We start from the raw sequence: 21,212 nt of genomic DNA on the forward strand, positions 1-21,212 counted from the left end.
ACTCAGCAGGACATGATGCATCTATGGAAAGCAATAGGCAGTCAGAATTTCAGCCGACCCCTGCTTTAGGCATATTGAAAGAACCCACTTGTTCCATTGAGTTTATTTCCGAATACAGCAAAGAAATGATGCATTTGGAGGAGAGAGGTGTGAAGGTCAGTGGGGAGTACATGGTTTATAGCACACTGGGCCAGAGTGAAGAGGACAAGTAATTACACTACAAAACCCTGGTATCAGGCACCTATGGGAATTGGTAGATCCTATGGGAATTTTCCGATTGCTTGAGATTAGGTGTTGCCTGATTGATGAACTAACAGCGAGATGGACCAATTTTAAACTTCTGTTTTTTTTTTCTATTTATTTCCATGATTTCTGCTGGTTGTTTGAAGTTCCCAATTGCTTGAATTCCAGATAACAGGTACTTTTCTGTTTAATGAGAGTGCTCACCACGGACAATGGGATAATCCATGTGAAGAACGCAAAGGGTCAAGCGGCATCTGCGGGAGGGGGGGGAGGAATTGTCAACGTCGTAGATAGAAATCCTTCATCAAGACTGATTGCACAGAGGGGAGTCCATCTATTTCTGGAAGAGAGTAAGGGGAGGATGAGGCAGGGACCAATATGGAATTGGTAAACCAGGACTAGGTGGATGGATGGGGCAAGGTGGGGGTTCATATGACAGGTGATTGATAGGCACTAGGCAAAGATAGAGAGAGAGAAAGAAATAAGGCAGATGGAATAAAATGGGATAAGGGACAAGGTGGAGTCAGCTGAGGGAAGGTGATTTGAGAGAACAAAGGCTGCCTCTGCTGGAATCTGACAAGTAAAGCAGGTAACAATTGTAGTATTGAGAACCTTGTTCAGAGCAGTAAAGGATAGATGGGATGAGATGCATTTAGAATAGGAAACGGGTCTGGTGAGTGAAAGATGTGGTGGGTGGGGATCATATCAGGATGGTGATGAATGAGGGGTGTGTGAGAAAGGAGACAATAAGACAGGAGGAGAGAAGGGAACACAGGAGGTGAGGATTATTTCAATTGAAAAATTCAAAGTTCAGGAGCGGTTTGATTTGACCCACTGTACTTGTAAACCACTAACACCTTGGAGACAATGCTCCCAATATGAACAACCCAAGAAATGTCCCATTCAGTTCAAGCAATAAGATTATCGGGCTCTCTTTAATGGTGTGCCTTGATAGAGCTGTGAGTGAATCCATTCGTATTGAGCTTCATGATGAGAAAAAAAAAAACATCAAAGAAAGGAAATTTTGGTCCTGAGGGAAATGACTTCAAATGTTTGTTCTGTTGATATGGAAAGAATTGTTTTTCTTTAGGCCCTCAGTATGTCAAAAGCATTTTTTTTTGCAAATAATGTACTTTTGAAATGCAGTCACTGTTACATAATTTAAGACACAGAGATGATGAAAACAAATTGTTTTGCTAAGTTAGTTAACTAAACCAGTATTTTTGAGTAAAATAATGAAACATTTATTTTGCAAAATTAATCTGTCAGTTTGCAACATGCATGCTCCATTGATTGACAGATTATGTTCCCCGATCTCAGTGTGACAGATACACAGCATATAAGTCATTAATATATGTTGTGATAACTTCGTGTCCAAGCACAGAGTCCTGAAGGACGCTGATTGTCCTAGTGTATCACAAGATTCAACTGGCCCAGCTCTCTGATTCTAAGTCCCAATTCATCGCCAACTGACCTTAGAAAAATGTCTATTTCCAATGTGATCATGCCTTCAGCTAAAAAGCATGATTCAGGTTGAACCAAAATGGATTAAATGTATTGTTTTGAAATATTTTATTTAAGTTTTAAGAAAATACAGAATTTAGGACACAATTAATATAACAATAATATATTGAATATAAATCATAGAAAAAAATTCATAAGGTCTGAAAAAAAAAATGAGAGTCCCTCTTCTCCCATTGCCCCCTCCCCAGCCTACAAAGTACTGTAGACAAAACTGTTTCATGTTCTAAATAGCTGTCAGGATGAGTTCTCTCTCACACCTTCTGGGGCTAAATAGTAAGTTCAGCTTAAAGTTAAAGGATAGCGTACAAGTGAATAGAAAACTTGCAGAGAGAGAGTGAATGTATGAGTATATGACATGGGCTGAGAGTTATGGGGCACAAGTTTAAATGAAACATGAGGGGGGACTCCTTTACTCAGAGAGTGGTGGGTGTGTGGAATGAGCTTCCAGATGAAGTGGTGGAGGTAGGCTCGATATTAGCATTTAAGAAGGGATTGAAGATATATATATATATATATATATATATATAGACAGGAAAGGAAAGGAGGGTTATGGGTTGAGTTCAGTGGAGTTAGGTGGGAGAAAGTGTTTGTCATGAACTAGAAGGGCCAAGTTAGCCTGCTTCTATGTTGTAATTGTTTTATGGTTATATATGGTTACACACATACCACTGACTAAAATTAATGGTCAACATTGTGTGATTTACAGAATGCAGAGGTGAGATTATACATATAGTCAAACAGTTAAACCCCTGGTATCCATTACCTATGGGGATTGGTAGATGTGGGATAAATACATTTTCCAGTGCTTGAGAATCTGTGATGTGTGATTGGTGAAATAATGGCGAGGGATGCCAATTTTAAACTTCCCTATTTTAATCCATTTATTTTTTGCATTTTTTTTTACCAGTTGTTTGAGGCACCAGTTGTTTGAATTCCAAATAACAGGGCTATAACATGTACTATAACTGTACTATAACATCAGTAATTTCGCATTGAAGATTTAAGATTCAAGTCTCCTTTATTATCATGAAATGAAGAGACTGCACTATTACATGGAATTTGCTTTTGCCTGCTGTAAGGTAGACAGATTCTCCAAGGGCAAAAAAATGTTTGAAGTGCCTCTTACTGAGAGAAAGAGAAATAGAGAGTTCCCATTAGAGTCCCCAAGTGTCCATGATTTTGCCTCCAGTACTACACAGTCAAATCCAAAACATCATTAGTCTGAGCTCCAGATCTGAATCAACATGATCAGGAAACCTTCAGTGCCTTGCATCCAGTTCCAATACCTGGTATCCCTTCAGCCAGTCTCCAGAGGTCTTCAGCCTGGTGTGAATCCCTCAACCACAGTTGCCAGTAGCTCACAGCCTGGTTGGATACTTTGCCTTGGTTTGCCAACAGCCCAATGCACGTGTGTTCTTCAGCCACTTAACCCTTCATTGGTTTGCCGCTGTTGTCTTTGTCCTGTCGGTCATCTCCTCTGTTTCTCCTTTCAAAGCTATGGGAGGGAGTGTATCCATTTTCAGCTGCCCTGCTCCAGTCCTCTGCTTCCCTGGAGTGTGCAACCCTTCATGGCTGCTGCCTATCATAGGTGATGCATCATCAATTACTCAAAAGATTATTGTAGAGAAGCCAATAGGCTTTTATTCACTTAAGAACACAAGCACATCCATACAGTTCAGTTGTCCAGCCATGAGCTGCAGGATGCTGTGGAAAAGTCACCTTTATATAGGAGCCTTTGGGGATGGGCCACAGGTTCAACCAGCCAATAGGTATGCCTGACCAGACAAATATACATTACAGTGGTTTACCACATTCACCTCTTTTTTTTTAATAAAGAGTCTAGTGGGGTGAAGTGGAATTTACAAGGTTACAATTCAAAATCACAAGTTCAGTCTTTCAGGTCGTCTGCCTGTTCGCTGAGACTACCATAGCACAGGTTGTGGGTGCGGTGCCACGGTGGTGTCCTGGATGTTCTTGGGCACCTGTATGTACTCATCAGTGTTCTGCTGGTGGGTAGGTGCCAATGAGTCTGGTGTAAACTCCCTCAGGACAGAGGCAAGGTACCAGGGTTAGGGTTAGGGTGCATCATGTGTGTTAGGGTGCACCATGGTGAAGGGGTTGGGAGAACAGCTGTGGTCACCAGGGGCCCTGAGGGAGCAAGTCCCTGACAGAAATGGCGTCTTTGTGGCAGTCGGGTATACATGGAGGAGGAGGTGAACCCTTTCAACCAGGAGATCAGACTTATGGCTCCTCACATGCTTCTGGAGTAGAACGGTCCCTGGAGTCATCAACCACGTTAGTAGTGTTTTCCCAGTCACAGATTTCCTTGGAAAGAAAAACTTACTTTCACACAGTGTGCCTTTTATGGCCATACATAGCAGCGACCTGATAGAATGGATTTCCACTGGGTGGACCTCTTGCCAGCAGGAGACTGAGAGGCCCTTAGACAGCCTTCCAAAGCATAGCACTTTCCCACTCCACTTGCCTCTTACCCCAGGGTCATGCTCATGGCAATGTCTCTGGTCAACAAGTACTAGCTCATCACTCATAAAAGATTGCCCCCAGTCACTGTGGAAGCTAAACAGATTGAAGAGGCTGCGCAAGCCCTTGATGACTGCAGCAGCAGTAAGGTCCGAGCCAGAGATGGCAAATGGAAAATGGGAGTATTCATAGATGACGTTGAGAAAATGCACATTGCAGTCAGTGGAGGGCAGGGGTCATTTAAAAATGACACTGAGTCACTCAAAGGGGTGGGTGGCTTTAATTAATTGTGCACTGCCTGGCCAGTAGAAGTACGGCTTGCACTCAGCGCAGACCTGACAGTTCTTTGAATTGGATCTGATCCACCATCAGCTTCATTAACAAGCCATTTAAAGCCTGCACGGAGCTGACAGCAGTCAAACTGGTTGGTTGGATCCAACAGAAGTGCTATATCTCCGCTCCATGCACCCCACAGCTCCACACCAGCGGCAGTGCTGCTGTTACTGCAGCTCCGGCAGTGCTGCCATTTTTATGATATCTTATGTCATTATTACTTGCAGCATTTGAATTCACATCTCTTGATTTGTTCAGTTTTTGTTAGTTTTAATTTAGTTTTTTTTGTTCCTTCCATTTGAGCTTTAACTACTTTTAGCCTCCCTATGGAATCAGGCCAAACTCAAATGATAGTTGTAAAAAATATCCAGAGCTATAATTAAATTGGGAGACCTTTATAATGGTGACAGTTCAAAATCCTTTAATTCATTAATCCAACAGAATGATTGTAGTGTGAATGAATGCACAAGTGAGGAGTACAGACACAATTTTAATAGCTTACAATCAATGGCCGGTAGACACAATAGTCCTCAGATGAATCTGAGGTAAGGTGGGAAAACCAGGGTTTATATTGGAGTAGGTGAGTGTGAAGCCAAAGGAGGAGCCAGCCAACAGAACAATAGATAGACAACTAATTCCAGTTCACTGCATTCACCCCTTCCTTCAGAAGAAAAGCTGTGGGTGAAAAAACAGAGACCATTCATTAAAAATAAAACTAATAGTTTACAAATATTTACACTAAGTCTGTTAGGGGGTCTAGTAATTCTGGTCGAGTGCTGTGGTACTGGAGGACATTGGACTTCCTGAACTTGATGGACCTCCTTTGCTCTAGGATCAGTGGGTCTCGTAAACTCCAGCTCAGGTCGTGGAGTGAATTGGTCTCTGAGCGGTATCCTCCGGGACCCTGAATGGAGTACTCGGTAGCTTCTGGCACACTTGAGGTATTGGACTCTCAGTTCCAGTGGGTGCTAGGTCTCTGATTGAGATGGTGTTCTCTCTGCTGTCAGGGTAAGCCACAGAGGCATACGTTAGGTTGGTGTGCAGCAGATGTACCATCTCAATCAGGGGTTCTGTTGTGCTCCTCCTCACGTGCTTTCTCAGCAGGACTGGCCCTGATGTCATCAGCCAAGCCAGGAGAGTAATACCAGATGTGGATTTCCTCTGAAATGTAAACATCAGTTCATGAGGAGCTGCATTGGTCCTTTATGGAGTGGAGTGCCTGGGTAGGGCTTCTCGCAAGCGTGAGTCTGGAAGACCTTTGCTCTGGAGAGTCAATTTCACGGCCTTCCATACAGTTGCGTTCTCTTTTTCAATTTATCAATTTCCCCAGGAATTGTAGTTAGTTGTTCTGCTTGAGGCAATGCCCTTATGAGCAAGTACTGGCATTACTCTTCGCTCATAAATGATGAAGTCCAGACGCTATGCATATAGCTAGGATACCCAAACAGTGCGAAACTAGACTGCATGGCCCTAATGTCCATGGTGGTGGTAATGGCTGGGCAGGGGATGGTGAACGGAAAACATGAATACTCATTGATGACATTGAGCAAGTGAACGTTTGTGTTGGTGAAAGAGAGAGGACCCTTGAAATTGACACTGAGTCATTTGAAGGGGCAGGATACCTTTATCAGATGTGCTTTATCGGGGCGGTAGAAATGCAGCTTGCACTCCATGCAGACCTGCAGGGCCTGCTCATCTCCCTGATGTCTTCAACGGAGTAAGGCAGGTTGCGTGCCTTGACAAAATGAGACATGTGGGTGATGTCTGGGTGGCAAAGCTCATCGTGCAGTGACCGCAACTTGCCGGTGTCTGCAGAGGCATAGCTTCCTCTTAAAAAGGCATTGGGTGGTTCATTGAGAGTACCTTTCCTGTATACTATGTCATAATTATAGGAGGTGAGTTCGATCCTCCACCTAGTGATCTTATCATTCTTTATTTTCCCCCTTTTTGCATTATTAAACATAAATGCCACTGATTGCTGGTTGGTGAGCAGTGTAAATTTTCTGCCTTCCAGGTAATGCTTCCAGTGCTTGATGGCTTCTACAATGGCTTGAGCCTCTTTCTCCACAGATGGTGGCCTTGTAGGGTCCGGGAGAAAAAGGCAGCCAGCATACCTGCCTGTTTAAGGGTAGCAAACAGAGCTACATCAAAGTTATCACTTTCCACCTGGAAGGGTGCGTTCTTGCCCACCACATGCAAGGTGGTTTTTGCGATGTAGCTCCAAACATAGTCGAAAGCCGTCTGGGCTTCGACTGACAATTGGAAAGGGGTAGACTTTAAGATGGGGCAGACCTTATCCGCATAGTGAGGGACCCAATGGGTGTAATAAGAGAAGAAGCCCAGGCACCTCCTTATGGTATCAGGAGGTCCAACAGGGGGCATATTCGATTGGGGTCAAGGCCAATAATGCCATTCTCCACCACATAGCCCAGGATTAGCAGACGTTTCATCTGGAACATTCACTTACTGGAGTTGTACATGAGGTTCAGGGGTCTTAGTCGTGTGGAGAAACCTGTGGAGGTTGGCATCATGGTTTTCCAGAGAGTGTCCACAAATGGTGACATTGTAGAGATAAGGGAAGGTGACCTTCATCCTGTACTCAATGACAATTTTGTTCATCTGTCTCTGGAAGACCTAGACACCATTGGTGCTACTAAAAGGGACCCAGAACTGATAGAGCTATCCATCTGCCTCAAAAGCTGTGTAGGAGCGATCCTCGGAACAGATCGGTAAGTGATGGTATGCAGCTTTCAGGTCAATGGTCAAATAGACCCGGTACAGCACAATTTTGTTTACCATGTCCAAAATTTGAGGTGGGGGGGGGGGTGTACGCATCCTGGAGTGTGAAGTGATTAATTGTTTGTCTATAGTCAATCACTAGCCTGGACTTTTCTTCCCCTTTCACGACTATCACCTCAGCTCTCATGGGCTGTTGCTAGGCTCAATGATGTTTTATTTGAGCAGCTGCTGTGTCTCGGCTCTGATAAATTCTTGATCCCCCTCACTGTATCGCCTGTTCTTTGTAGCTATTGGTTTGCCATTGGGAGTCAGGTTTGGAAACAGTTGGAGGGGGGAATCAATACTTAGGGTGGAGAGACCACATGAGGTGTCCACTTTTGGTACCTTCCATTCCGCGCCATGATTGGAGGGAGTGGGCCAGGGTACTGCATGGTCAAGCTTTTAATGTGACACAGGAAGTCCAGGCCCACCAACACCAGACCATACAAATTCTTCCATTGTGCACACTCAAAAGTTGTACCACAGAGCCGTGGTAGAGTTTATATAGCTCTCCATGGAGCCAGTGCCTACTAAGCAATCAGTCAAATGCATGTTTACTCTCACCTCCATCACTGACTTATTCAATTGGTGAGATATTGCCTGATCTAGGATGACCGATGCCAGTGCTCCAGAAACCCCATCATTTCCCATGCTGATGTCGACTCTCTGCTCTTGGCTCGCAGGCAGACAAGATGGGGTCAACCATGAGGTGCGGTTAGATGGCCGTTTTCCATCTTGATCCGATGATGGACTAGGTGGCACTGACCTCAAGGAGCAGTGAGATGGCCACCGTGGATTCCCATGATGCTTCACTTCCATTGGCAAGTTCTGCCATGAGGCGCAGCAAGATGCTGGCAGCAGACAGCATGGAGAGGTAAGGGCTGGTCCTTCAGGACTCTTTGGGTTCCCTTTAGCCGGGCAGACCTTCACACAGTGCTCTCGCTTACTGCATTCTGTGCACACCTAGTCATTCGCAGGACATCAGGCACAAGGGTTCTATGCCTGTCCACAGAAATAGCATCCTCGGTCATGCGTGGATGCAGCGGTCGGCACTGGGGCTGCGGGTGGACAGGCGCCCCAATTACCTGGTCCTCTGAAAGGGCACTACTTTCATCCCTGAGATCACTAGTTCCCAGTTGGACTTGTTTGATGCTTTTGCAAGCTCCAAGGTGCTGGCCAAGTCTTTCTTTTCCAACTCCAGCAGTTGCTGCCTCACCTACCTCGACATCACTCCTGCCATGAGGGTGTCCAGATTTGTTCCTCCTCTCTCACTGGGCCATGACTGGTTCAGAGTGTCATTTTCTCATCAAGGTTCACAGTTCAAGGAGATAATCATACAGCGACTTACCTGGATGCTGCCGACATTGAGAGAGCCGGTGTCTCGCCAGCACGTCATTCTGGAGCCTCATGTAACGGGCCTGCTATGGCTGACTCATAGGTAGCACAGTCTCTGTTGACGGCGAACCCTTTGGGGTCGACTCAAGAGAGAAGTGTCAATATTCGGAGACCATCCTAGTTGAAGATGTCTTGTGTGCCATCAGGTAGGACTCGAAGCAATCCAGTCATTAGGTGAATTCCTCCGATGCCTCAGGGGACAGAGGGTTGGCCTGGAGCATGCCTGGCTCCATCCTGCTTCAAAGTTAAGCTATTAAAATAGTAGCCTGGCTGAATGCACTCAGAGACAAGTGAGAAGTACAAACATGCTTTTAATAGCTTACAATCAATGGCCAGAAGACACAATAGTCCTCAGGTGAATCTGAGGTAAGGTAGGAAAACCAGGGTTTATATTGGGGTAGGAAATGGTGGAGTAAGGGGAGGAGCCAGCCATCTGAACAACACATAGAAAATTAATTCCAGTTCAATGCAATGATATCTCTAGGCCACAATTTTGAGATATCTTCAATTGCATCATATGTGCTACAAACAACTTTTGGTTCTACACAGTGACCCCCACAAATAGCTATAATACTATCTACTGTACTGGCTGAATATGGCAAAGGTCACAAAGCCTCATTTTATTTTTCAGCCTTAACACAAATCTCAGGGGATACATTTCTTTTGGGTCATAAAAGAGGATGGGAAATAGAAAGAAGAATGGGACAAAATTTGTAAAAATTTCAAAATAATGTCAAGAGACCTGAGAGCACGCCTAATTCAGTTTAAGAATCTGCACTGTTTTTCTAGGTTTCCTAGATTAGAATTTAAAAAAAAATACTCCTGAATTATGGTGCTGTAAGGTGGATAAAGGGACTTAGTACATGCACTTTGGTCTTTTCCCACAATTGAAGAATTTGGATGATTATACTAAGTATATAGGTGAAATTTGAGGTATTCAAATTCCTTTTTGCCCCAGAGTCTTCAGTAATTTATTTAAAAAAATCACAAAGACCAGGGGTCCCAGAATAGTTCACTGCAGAATGCCATTAGACACTGGCCTCCAGTACCTATCAGATGCTTCCCGCTATGTGCAAGCCAATTCCAAATCTACACCACCAAGCTTCCATGAATCCAGTGCCTTCTGAGTCAAATACAGGGACCCTGTCAATCTCCTTACTAAAATCCTAAGTACACCACATTCATCATTTATTTTGCCAACTCCTTGAAAAAGTCAGATTCTATGAAAATGTAAGAAAGAGGAGTCAATAGTAAGAAAACAGTTAAGAAAAATGTCAGTCATTCAATAAGATTGTGGCTATTGAGGTCTTGGCCTCAGCATGAATGTCCATTTCTTTGTGGGACTCATTAGTCTTTTATAGCTTAAATGTCTGTTACTCTCCACCTGAGCACATATTGTACAAAATTCCAGAGAATGCAAGTCCCAGACAGGATGCAAAAAAAAATGGCAGCATCCATTAACTGCATTAACGGCAGCATTGCTACTGGTGTGGACCCAGGAGAGCATGGAGTGGAGTCATAGCTCTGTTCTGAAGGTTTCAATCACCTGGTCCTGTTGCCGATTGCTCCGTTCAGGCTTTAAATGGCCTGTAAATGAGCTAATGGTGTTTTTTTTTTCAAATCCTACAGTCATGGGGTCTCTGCCCAAGATGGCGGCACTTGTTCTGGGTATCATAAAATGAGGGGTTCCAGACTTTGGGGGAGCAGCAGAATGATGTAGGGTATCATAAATGGTCCCATTTGACCCTCTGCTGAAAAAGAGAAGGATGGGAGAAACCCTAAAAGATGGAGACCATGGCACAGATCAGATTTCAGATTTATTGTAAGATTACATACATAACATCACATACAACCCTGAGATTATTTTCTTTCTGTGGTAAGGTAGAATTACCACTTATTGGTAGTGCAAAACAAAACTGTGTATACATGTGAACAAATAAATAACTGTAAACAGATAACAAATGTAAACAAATTGTGCAATACAAAGAGAATTTAAAAATCAATAAAGTGCACAAGTAAGAGTCCTTAAATGAGTCTCTGATTGAGTTTGCTGTTGAGGAGTGTGATGGTGGAGGGGTAGCAGCTGTTCCTGAACCTGGTGGTGTGAGTCTTGTGGCACCTACACCTCTTTCCTGATGGCAGCAGCAAGAACAGAGCATGTGCTGGGTGGTGTGGATCTTTGATGATTGCTGCTGCTCCCCAATGACCATGTTCCCTATAGATGTTCTTGATAGTGTGGAGGATTTTGCCTGTGATGACCTGGGCTGTATCCACAACTACCTTTTGAAGGTCTTTATGCTCACGGGTATTGGGTCCTCATACCAGACCGTGATACAGCTGGTCAGCACACTTTCCGCCACACTACTAGAGAAATTTTCCAAGGTTTCTGGTGTCATATCAAACTTCTGCAAACTTGTGAGGAAGTAGAGGTGCAGATGTACTTTCTTCACGATACCATTAGCGTGTTGGGACAAGGAAAGATCCTCCGAGATAGTGACTTCCAGAACTTAAATTTGATCACCCTCTCCATTTTTAACCCACAAATTGTATAGCTCTGGATTTCCCTTCCTGAAGTCAACAATGAGCTCCTTGGTTTTGGTGACATTGAATGTAAGGTTATTGTTGGTGCACCATTCAGCCTCTCTCCTGCATGCTGACTCATCATATACAACCCACTACCGTGGTATCATCAGCAAGTTTGTAGATGCTGTTATTGTACTGAATCACATATTCGTAGGTATAAAATTAGTAGAGCAGGGTGCTAACAGAATGCAGCTCTGTGGAGCTCTGGTCCTCATGGAGATTGTGGAGAAGGTGTTCTTACCAATCCTTACTGATTGTGGACTGGAGGTGTGGAAATCCATGATCCAATTACACAGTGGTGTGTTTTCCCAGGTCTTGGAGATTGCTGATCAGTTTTGATGGGATGCTGGTGTTAAATGCTGAACTCTAGTCAATAAAATGCATCCTGATAAATGCATCTTTACTGTGCTAGTGTTCCAGGGCCAGTGAGATGGCATCCACCATGGATCTGTTGCCACAATAGATGAACTGGAATGGATACATGTCAGGCGCTGATATGCTTCATCACCAGCCTTTAAAACACTTTATTGCTATTGATATAAGTGGTACTGGTCGATAACCCTGCTGTAGTGAAATAGTGAAGATATCCGTGAATATATTGGTATGTTGGCCAGCACAAATTTTTAATACTTGGCCAGGTATTCCATCTGGGCTGAATGCTTTCCTCAGATTCACTCTCATGTCTTCCTTAGATATGGAAAGGATGGGATCAATTGGGGATATGGGGATGCACAAGGGTGGTTCTTTGCTGTTACTCTCATCAAATCGGGCGGAGAAAGGCATTTAGTTCCTCTGGAAGCGAACTATTTCTGTCTGCGACTTTACTGGATTTGGTATTTTAGCAGGTTATGGCATTTAGGCCCTGCCACAGCTGTCAGGTACCATTTTTTGTTTACATTTTCATCCAGAATCTCTACTTCACCCAGGAGATACATTTTTGCAGGTGATACCTGCTCCTTCACCTATTAGGTTGATCTGGATCTCCAGGCTTAAATGCGTATTATCTGATTCTCAGCAGATTCTGGATTTCATTGTTCATTCAGGGATTCTGGTTGGGGAAAACCCTTAATGATTTTGTGGGGGTCACCCTCAACTACAGCTATTTTGATAATATCTGTAACAGTCTTTGTGAGGAGCCTTCAGCCACAAGAGTCACTGGTTATCCTTGCATAGTTATTGGTGTTTTATTTATTTATTACTATCTATCCATTTACCTATCAATCAATCTATCTATTTATTTATTTATTTAATTCTACCAGTCTATTTATTTATTTAATTGATTCTAACGAATTTTTTTACAATTTAATTATACAGGTTGATTTTTGAAAGTCAAGTGGGGGCCTAGTGTGCATGCATGCGATGTTGGACGGGCGGAGGAATTTATAAAGGGAAGGACAGCTTACCTTGATGTTCACTTCAGCCAGGTGAGTCTGGTGACTGCTGGTAATTGATTATTGTGGGAGGGATTAATTGAGTAATCAAGAAAATTAGCAGGAACCAATAACAAAGAGGGCTCACTAAAGGAGTCGCCTAGTGAATGAATGGCCCAGGAAAGAATGGGACTTCAAGACTTTGGCGAGCTGAGGAAGAGCTTCCCATGAGGTAAAGTTTTTTTTTAATCTAAGTTACTCTAATTTAAATTGAAGAGCAGGTGATGAGGCAGTTAGGGCAGTTGAGTGCTCTGATTCCAGGATGTGGGAGGTCAGGGACAGCACAGATGTTCCTGATAACTACACCTGCAGAAGGTGCATCCAGTTGTAATTCATGGAAGACTGGGTTAGGGAACTGGAGTTGCAGCTGGATGAATTGCAGATCATTAGGGAGGCAGGGGCAGGAGTTGTGGGGAGCCGATCACCCCAACAGTCAGGAGTCAGGGAAATGAGTGACTGTGAGGAAAGTAAAAGGGGGGGGGGGTAACAGGCAGTGCAGAGTGCCCCTGTGGCTGTTCCCCTCAACAACAAGTATGATACTGTTGGGGCTGTTGATCTACAGGAAACAGTCATGGAGTTTGGGTCTCTGGTGCAGGGGCTGGACTCCTGGCTCAGAAGGGAAGGAGGGGAAAGAGTAGGGCTCTTGTAGTTAGGGACTTGCTGGTTAGGAGAGCCGATATGAGTTTTTCTGACAAGATTAGGGCCCCTAGTTGGTATGTTTCCTCCCAGGTGCCAGGGTCAGGGATGTCTCTGATCGAGTCCACAGCATTCGGGAGGGGAGGTTGAGCAGCCAGAAGTTGTGGTCCATGAGGGGACCAATGACACAGAAGTGGGGATGAGGTCCTGAAAAGGAATTACATTGAGTTAGGGAATAAGTTGGAAAGCAGGTCCTCAAGGATGACAGTCTTGGGATTGCTGCCTGTGCAATGTGCTAGTGAGGGTAGAAATAGGTTGTGGAGGATCAATGATTAGCTCAGGAGCTGGTGCCGGGGTTTAGATTTCTGGATCATTGGGATCTCTTCTGGGGCAAATCTGACCTGTACAAAAGGGACAGGCTGCATTTGAACTGCAGGGGGACCAATATCCTGATGGGCAAGTTTGCTAGAGTTGTTGGGGGTGAATCAGAATGAGAGTACGTAGAGTAGGGATGAAGAAACCCTAGATTGGAAGGAATGGAGGGAACAGAATGTAAAAATAAATGGACGGAGGAAGGTAAAAGTAGTTGGTAACCAAAGGAGTATATGTGGAGGACAGTCTCTTAAGTGCATATATTTTAATGCAAGTAATATTGTAAATAAGGAGGATGACATTAAGGCATGGATGGCCACATGAAATAGAATATTATGGCCATCAATGCAACTTGGTTGCAGGAATGGCATGGTTGGCAGTTAAATATTCTAGGATTCTGTTGTTTTAGGCATATTAGAACAGTGGGGATAAAAGGTGGAGGAGATGCATTGCATATCAGAGAGAACTTTACAGCAGGGCTGTGGCAGGATGGTTTGGTGGAATCGTCCAGCAAAGCTATTTGGGTAGAATTGAGAAGGGGCAGAGGAATTAATGGGAAGGTATTATAAGGCACCAAATGGGCTGAGGGAATTAGAGAAGCAAATTTGTAAGGAGATTGCGTATTTGTGTAATAAACATAAGGTGGTAATTGTGGGAGATTTCAACTTTATGAACATTAACTGGGACACCCATCCAGTAAGAAGTTTAAGTGTGTTCACGAAAGTTTTCTTAATCAATATGTCGAAGAACTGACTCGAGAGGGGGCAGTATTTGATCTCCTATTAAGGAGATGTAGGTCAGGTGACTGGTTTGTGTTGGGGAACACTTTTGGTCTAGTGATCACGATGCTATTAGTTTGAGGCTAGTAATGGAAAAGAATAGAGATGGGGGAGATTCTTGTTTGGTAGGAAGTAAATTTTGAGGGGATGAGAAAAGATTTGGAGGATGTGGATTGGGATAAATATTTTCAGGGAAGAATGTAGCAGATAAATGGAGGATATTCAAAGGAGAAGTTCTGAGAGTTCAGAATTGGTATGTCCACGTGAGGATTAAAGGAAAGGTTAGAAACTGTAGGAAGCCTTGGTTTTCAAAAGATATTTAAAATTTGATTCCGAGGAAGAGGGATGTGTACAATGGATATAAACAGCAAGGAATGGATGAACTGCTTGATGTGTTTTTTTTTAAACTTTAAGGTATTAGAAAGGCCACCTAGCTAGGAATGAAAAAAGATAAGAATGGTAGGATGGAGATTAGTGTAGAAGGTAAAAAAGAGAATATATGTGAGGGTCATTCTCTGAGATGCATATATTTTAATGCAAGAAGCATAGTGAACAAGGTAGATGAGCTGAGAGCATGGATAGATACTTGGGGTCACGATATTGTGGCAATTAGTGAGACCTGGCTACAGGAGGGGCAGGACTGGCAACTTAATGTTCCGGGATACATTTGTTTTAGATGTGATAGATCAGGGGGTAAAAAAGGAGGAGGAGTTGCTCTGCTTGTTAGAGAGGACATTACTGCCGTGAGGTGGCAGGATGTATGGAGGGATCGACCAGTGAGGCTGTTTGGGTGGAATTGAGGGGTGGAGGAGGCAAGAGGGTGCTAATAGGGGTGTATTACAGACCACTAAATGGGCCAAAGGAATTAGAGGAACAAATTTGTAGGGAGATTACATATATGTGTGAAAATCATAGGGTAGTGATCATGGGAGATTTTAACTTCCCATACATTGATTGGGATACCCATACGGTTAGAGGGCTGGATGGGCTGGAGTTCGTTAAATGTGTTCAGGATTGTTTTCTAAATCAGTTGGTAGAAGAGCCGACTCGGGATGGTGTAATACTGGATCTCCTGTTAGGGAACAAGCTAGGTCAGGTAGCAGACATTAATGTTGGAGAACCAATTGGGTCTAGTGATCATAATTCTGTTAGTTTTAGGGTAGTTTTAAGGAAGAGCAAGGAGAGGCCTAAGGTTGAGGTTCTGGATTGGAAAAGAGTAAATTTTGAAGGAACAAGAAGGGATTTGGGGAGTATTGAGTGGGATAGGATATTTTCAGGTAAGGATGTTAATGAAAAATGGAGGATATTCAAAAAATAAATTTTGAGGGTACAGAGTAGTTATGTCCCAGTCTGGATCAAAGGAAAGGCTGGAAGTCATAGGGAGGCTTGGTTTTCGAGGAATATTGGAAATTTGGTTAGGAGAAAAAGGGAGGTATACAAGAGGTATAAAGAGCAGTGAGCTGAGAAGTTGAAGGAGGACTACAAGGAGTGTCGAAGGAATCTTAAAGAAATTAGAAAGGCCAAAAAAAGGCATGAAGAGGCTTTGGCTGACAGAGTAAAAATAAATCCAAAGGGTTTCTATAAGTACATTAAAAGTAAAAGATTAGTGAGAGATAAAATTTGACCCCTTGTAGATAGCGAGGGTAGGCTGAGTGAGAAGTCTGAGGAAATGGGGGAAATTTTGAATGATTTCTTTGCCTCAGTATTCACTAGGGAAAAAAATGTTGAAACAGTTGAAGTAAATAAAAATAGTGGGGAGGTCATGAAGCATATAAGGATAACCGAGGAGGTAGTGATGACTGTGTTAAAAAAGATAAAGGTGGATAAATCTCCCGGACTGGACAAAATATTCCCTAGGACACTCAGGGAGGCTAGTGGACAGTTAGTGGGGCCATTAACAGAGATATTTAGGATGTCACTGGCCACGGGGGTGGTACCAAAGGATTGGAGGGTGGCGCATGTGGTTCCTCTGTTTAAGAAAGGGTCCAAATGAAAACCTGGGAATTATAGGCCTGTAAGTCTGATGTCTATGGTGGGCAAGTTGATGGAAAGTGTTCTGAGGGATGCTATTTACAAATTTTTGGAGGTACAAGGATTGATAGGGAGTAATCAGCATGGTTTTGTCAGGGGTAGATCATGCTTGACAAACCTGATTGAGTTCTTTGAGGGGGTTACAAAAAAGGTTGATGAAGGGAAAGCTGTGGATGTTGTCTATTTGGACTTTAGTAAAGCTTTTGACAAAGTTCCCCACAGGAGGTTAGGAAAAAAGGTGGAGGCATTAGGTATAAATAAGGAGGTAGTGAAATGGATTCAGCAGTGGTTGGATGGAAGGTGTCAGAGAGTAGTGGTAGAAAATTGTTTGTCCAATTGGAGGCCGGTGACTAGTGGAGTTCCTCAGGGTTCGGTCCTGGGTCCACTATTATTTGTTATATATATTAACGATCTGGATGTAGGGGTGGAGAATTGGATAAGCAAGTTTGCGGATGACACAAAGATTGGTGGTGTTGTGGACAGTGAGATAGATTACCGTAGATTAAAAGGTGATTTAGGAAGGCTGGAGGTGTGGGCTGAGAAATGGCTGATGGAATTTAATACAGATAAATGTGAGGTGCTACATTTTGGAAAGGCAAATTTAAATAGGTCATATACATTGAATTGTAGACAATTGAGGAGTGCAGAGCAACAAAGGGATTTGGGAGTTATGGTAAATAGTACCCTCAAGGCTGATACTCAGGTAGATGGTGTGGTGAAGAAGGCATTTGGAATGTTGGGTATGCGGAGTATTGAATTCAAGAGTAAGGAGGTTATAATGAAATTGTACAAGGCATTGGTGAGGCCAAATTTGGAGTACTGTGTACAGTTTTGGTCACCAAATTATAGGAAAGATATAAACAAAATAGAGAGAGTGCAGAGAAGGTTCACGAGAATGTTGACAGGATTTCAGGGTCTGAGTTACAGGGAAAGGTTGTGCAGACTGGGTCTTTTTTCTCTGGAGCGTAGAAGATTGAGAGGGAACTTGATAGAGGTATTTAAGATTTTAAAAGGGACAGACAGAGTAAATGTGGATAGGCTTTTTCAATTAAGAAAGGGGGAGATTCAAACTAGAGGACATGGTTTAAGATTGAAGGGGGAAAATTATAAGGGGAACGTGAGGGGAAATTTCTTTACATAGAGGGTGGTGGGGATGTGGAATGAGCTTCCGGCAGACGTGGTTGAGGCGGGATCATTGGTTACATTTAAGGAAAGACTGGATCGTTACATGGATAGGAGGGGACTAGAGGAGTATGGACCGGGTGCTGGTCAGTGGGACTAGGAGGGTGGGGATTTGCTACGGCATGGACTAGTCGTGCCGAACTGGCCTGTTCTGTGCTGTAAGTGGTTATATGGTTAAAAGGAGATATGAAGCTGCTTTGGCAGGAAAAGTAAAAATAAATCCAAAGTGTTTCTTATAGGTATATTAAAAAGTAAAAGAATAGTGAGGGCTAAAATCGAACACCTTGAAGATGGAAGCCAGATGAATTGAAGAAATATGGTAGAGAGCTTATACATAATGAGTTAATGAGGAGGTAGTGTTGGCTATATTGAAAAAGATCAAGGTGGATAAATCTCCAGGTCCTGACAAAATATTCCCTCAGACCCTGAGGGAGGTTAGTGAACAAATAGTGGGGGTGTTGACAGAAATATTTAAAATGTCACAGGTCATGGGAGGGGGGGTGGGAGAGCAGTGCTGGAGGACGGGAGGATGGCTCACATTGTTCCACTGTTCAAAAAAGGATCCAAAATTTAATTGGTAATTGTAGGGCTGTAAGCCTGACATCTGTGGTGGGTAAATTAATGCAAAGTGTTCTTAGAGATAGTATATACAACTATTTGGAAAGTCAGGGATTTATTTGGAGTAGTAAGCATGGTTTTGTACACAGTAGATCATGTCTAACAAATCTTGTAGAGTTTTTCGAGGATGTTACAAAAAAAATAGTTGATGGGAGAAGGTGGTGAATGTTGTTTATTTGGAGTTTAGTAAGGCTTTTGATAAGGTTCTCCATAAGAGGTTAGTAAGGAATATGGAAGCATTAGGTATTAAAGTTGAAGTAGTGAATAGATTCAACAATAGTTGGATGGGAGATGCCAGAGAGTAGTGGTGGAAAACTGTTTGTCGAATTGGAGGCCGGCGATGAGTGAAGTGCCTCAGGGATCAGTACTGGGTCCATTGCTGTTTGTCATATATATTAACAATCTAGATGATAAGGTGGCAAATTGGATTAGTAAATTTTCAGATGATAAAAAGGTTGGCAGTGTTGTGGACAGTGAGAAAGATTATCAAAGCTTACAGGGTGATATAGGATATAGGACAGTTAGAAGAGTGGGCTGAAAGATGGCAAATGGAGTTTAATACTGATAAATGTGAGGAGCTACATTTTGGTAGGACTAATTAAAATAGGACATCCACATCAAATGGTAGACAATTGAAGAGTGCAGTGGAACAAAGGGATTTAAGAGTCATGGTACTGAATTCACTGAAAGTTGAATCATACATGGGTAGGGTGGTGAAGAAGGGATTAAGTATGTTGGCTTTCATAAATCAAAGTATAGAATACAGGAGTTGGGATGTTGTTGAAATAGTGTAAGGCATTGATGAGGCCAAATTTGGAATATTGTGTGCAGTTTTGGTCACTGAATTACAGGAAGGATATAAACAGTAAGAGAGAGTGCAGAGGAGATTTGAGAATGTTTCCGGTTTTTCAGGGTTTAAGTTGCAGGGAAATGTTGAGGAAGCTGGGACTTTATTCTCTGAAACGTAAAAGGTTGAGGGGTGATTTGATAGAGGTATTCAAAATTACAATTATAAGGGGAACAGATAGAATCAATGTGGATAGGCTTTTTATGCTGAGAGTGGAGGAGTTTCAAACAAGAGGGCATGGATTGAGAGTAAAAGGGGGAAAGTTTAAGGGAAACAAGGGGCAATTTCTTCATGCACAGGGTGATGGGGGTGTGGAATGAACTTCTGGCAGTGGTGGTAGAAATGAGATCAATGTTAATATTCAAGGAAAGGATGGGAGAGTGTGGAGGTTTATGGACCAAATGTGGGTCAGTGGGACAAGATGTTCAGAAGAGTAGTAGGGCCAAACTGGCCTGTTTGTGCTGTAAATGGTTAAATTTTTATATAAAACTGACCTTTTTGTGGCTGAAGGACATAGAGGCTGTGTTTGAAAGACTCGTACTGGTTCGTGGACTGCTGGAGACTGGCTCATGGGAGCGTAGTATTGGAAATGGGATTTTTGTGGGTGCCACAGCTAAGAAGGGCTCCCAAAGGGTTTTAGGAACTGAAGGCTCCCTGATCATATCGGAAGGATGGATCTGGAGCTTGTGTTGCCAATGGTTTGTAACTGGAGTTTTTGGGCTGCATAAAGGTGCAGACATGTAGGAGGTGAATCCACAAATCCTCAGTGTTTCTGAAGGGACTCTCTTTTACTTCTCTTTCTCATATTGTTATGGGCACCAGGCGATGCTCATGGTAACTATTTGCCTTATGGCAGACATGAGTTGAAGTATATCGTGTTTATTATAGTTTTAATGTATTATTTCATAACAATAAAAAGAACATTAGAACCTATTGAACCTTTGATATCTTGTTGTGACGATACCCTTATTCTATTCCTGGATATCCTTACTGGGGAAATCCTCCTCTCAACTCCTACACAATCTTCCATGTCTGAATAGGCTCACCTTTCATGATTTTACACTTCAATGTGTATGCACCCAATTGCTCAATCTTTCTTCTTGCATGAATCCCTTTATCCCAAGAATCAATCCAGTGAAACTTCTCCATATTGCAAGGATAACTTTCCTTAAATCTGGAGAAAAAAACTGTACGCAAGATGGTGGCGACATGACTGCAGCTCGATGTAGCTCTTTGGACTCTGGTATATATTACCTTAAGTATGTAGCCATGCACAATATCTGAGCAACTGGCAGATAAGCAACAGGGAGTGTCTGAGGGATCTACTGCAGCTTAAAAAAAATCGCTGGCAGAGACTCTGGCTCTGTCGGAGGAGTGTCCATGCCAGTGATCCTGATGGCGCCTGGAATGTTGACAACGAGGCTTGGAGGACAGCGGTGCCAGCCTAAGTGTCCAGTGTGGAGCCCAGGATACACCGGGCTGGGGTCGGGATGACTGAGTTGGAGCGCAGGGTTTGTTGTTGGGTGAAGTTGGCAGATGTGCTCGAGGGGATGCCTCACCAAGCTTATGCAGCTGAACTGTGGACTGTTAACGGGGCTGGGATTTCTCCATGCTGTGGGGTGTTCTTGAGGCATAGTGTTGTGGGTTTTGGTGGAAATGTGGGTGCCTGTGGGATATGGAGATGCCCATAATATAACTCTAGGCACCAAAGAGTGTGAACAGAGAGACTCCTTACTCGAGCCACTGAGGCTTGCTGCAGTCTTGAACTCTATGGTGCTAGTGTTGGTTTCTAATCAAAGCATTGGTGGCACAGTTTTGTTTGTTTATATGTATAATAAATTTAGCTAGTAAATTAGGTAATCTTATGTAATGTTTTGAGTCTAAATTTTGTTTAATCTAAAGTGTCTTATTATATTTTACCTGATTGATGCACCAGTCTCCCAAGGCTTATCTCATTTTTAATACTGCTCATTAGAACTG

The sequence above is a fragment of the Narcine bancroftii genome, chromosome 7 (genome assembly GCF_036971445.1).
Source record: "Narcine bancroftii isolate sNarBan1 chromosome 7, sNarBan1.hap1, whole genome shotgun sequence".
Taxonomy (NCBI): Eukaryota; Metazoa; Chordata; class Chondrichthyes; order Torpediniformes; family Narcinidae; genus Narcine; species Narcine bancroftii.